Genomic DNA, 2,500 nt, shown 5'->3' with positions numbered 1-2,500 from the left:
GGACAGACTGGGTACAGTGAAGATTGATAGATGGGACACAGAGGATATAGTGGATATCCATAGATGGGACAGACTGGGTACAGTGAAGATTGATAGATGGGACAGAGAGGGTATAGTGGATATCCATAGATGGGACAGACTGGGTACAGTGAAGATTGATAGATGGGACAGAGAGGGTATAGTGAACATCCATAGATGGGACAGACTGGGTACAGTGAAGATTGATAGATGGGACACAGAGGATATAGTGGATATCCATAGATGGGACAGACTGGGTACAGTGAAGATTGATAGATGGGACAGAGAGGGTATAGTGGATATCCATAGATGGGACAGACTGGGTACAGTGAAGATTGATAGATGGGACAGAGAGGGTATAGTGAACATCCATAGATGGGACAGACTGGGTACAGTGAAGATTGATAGATGGGACAGAGAGGGTATAGTGAACATCCATAGATGGGACAGACTGGGTACAGTGAAGATTGATAGATGGGACAGAGAGGGTATAGTGAACATCCATAGATGGGACAGACTGGGTACAGTGAAGATTGATAGATGGGACAGACAGGGTATAGTGAATATCCATAGATGGGACAGACTGAGTACAGTGAAGATTGATAGATGGGACAGAGAGGGTATAGTGGATATCCATAGATGGGACAGACTGGGTACAGTGAAGATTGATAGATGGGACAGAGAGGGTATAGTGAATACCCATAGATGGGACAGACTGGGTACAGTGAAGATTGATAGATGGGACAGACAGGGTATAGTGAATATCCATAGATGGGAGAGACAGGGTATAGTGAAGATGTGTAGATGGGACACATAATATAATGAATTGATTGACGGGACAGACAGGGTACAGTGAAGATTGGTCGATGACCAATCAACTACCGCGGAGGCGTAGCACAGAAATTATTGGGCTGCAGAGAACCAATCACAAATCGCAAGCAGCAGCGGTCCACCAATGGGAAGTCAACGCACAGTAGCGCTGCCCAAGTGGCTACCTGGGAAACAATATGGAGGAGTGGCCACGCCCCGACACTGGTACTAGTACTTTTAACAATGTTATATGGTTGTGAGGCATGGGCTCTCGATAGTGTTGTGGGAAGGAGGATGGAGGTTTCGGAAATGAAATGTTTGAGGAATGTATTTAGTGTGAGGCGGCTTGATCGAGTAAGTAATGAAAGGCATGTTTACCAAATGGCGTCCTAACTACGTCTCTTCGTTGTATATCAACTAACTTATATATCTCTATTGTGTCTCCCCTGATGATGTGATTATTACACGAAGGTGCACTTGGGAACTTATCGTGTTTCATTTTCCCCGTGGACTCATAGGAATATATATATATATATATATATATATATATATATATATATATATATATATATATATATATATATATATATATATGATAGAGTTGATAGAGATGCTCTGTGGAAGGTATTAAGAATATATGGTGTGGGAGGCAAGTTGTTAGAAGCAGTGAAAAGTTTTTATCGAGGATGTAAGGCATGTGTACGTGTAGGAAGAGAGGAAAGTGATTGGTTCTCAGTGAATGTAGGTTTGCGGCAGGGGTGTGTGATGTCTCCATGGTTGTTTAATTTGTTTATGGATGGGGTTGTTAGGGAGGTAAATGCAAGAGTCCTGGAAAGAGGGGCAAGTATGAAGTCTGTTGGGGATGAGAGAGCTTGGGAAGTGAGTCAGTTGTTGTTCGCTGATGATACAGCGCTGGTGGCTGATTCATGTGAGAAACTGCAGAAGCTGGTGACTGAGTTTGGTAAAGTGTGTGGAAGAAGAAAGTTAAGAGTAAATGTGAATAAGAGCAAGGTTATTAGGCACAGTAGGGTTGAGGGTCAAGTCAATTGGGAGGTGAGTTTGAATGGAGAAAAACTGGAGGAAGTGAAGTGTTTTAGATATCTGGGAGTGGATCTGTCAGCGGATGGAACCATGGAAGCGGAAGTGGATCATAGGGTGGGGGAGGGGGCGAAAATTTTGGGAGCCTTGAAAAATGTGTGGAAGTCGAGAACATTATCTCGGAAAGCAAAAATGGGTATGTTTGAAGGAATAGTGGTTCCAACAATGTTGTATGGTTGCGAGGCGTGGGCTATGGATAGAGTTGTGCGTAGGAGGATGGATGTGCTGGAAATGAGATGTTTGAGGACAATGTGTGGTGTGAGGTGGTTTGATCGAGTAAGTAACGTAAGGGTAAGAGAGATGTGTGGAAATAAAAAGAGCGTGGTTGAGAGAGCAGAAGAGGGTGTTTTGAAATGGTTTGGGCACATGGAGAGAATGAGTGAGGAAAGATTGACCAAGAGGATATATGTGTCGGAGGTGGAGGGAACGAGGAGAAGAGGGAGACCAAATTGGAGGTGGAAAGATGGAGTGAAAAAGATTTTGTGTGATCGGGGCCTGAACATGCAGGAGGGTGAAAGGAGGGCAAGGAATAGAGTGAATTGGAGCGATGTGGTATACAGGGTTTGACGTGCTG

Source organism: Panulirus ornatus, chromosome 42 (genome assembly GCF_036320965.1).
Source record: "Panulirus ornatus isolate Po-2019 chromosome 42, ASM3632096v1, whole genome shotgun sequence".
Lineage (NCBI taxonomy): Eukaryota > Metazoa > Arthropoda > Malacostraca > Decapoda > Palinuridae > Panulirus > Panulirus ornatus.
Note: the sequence above shows the minus strand (reverse complement) of the source record.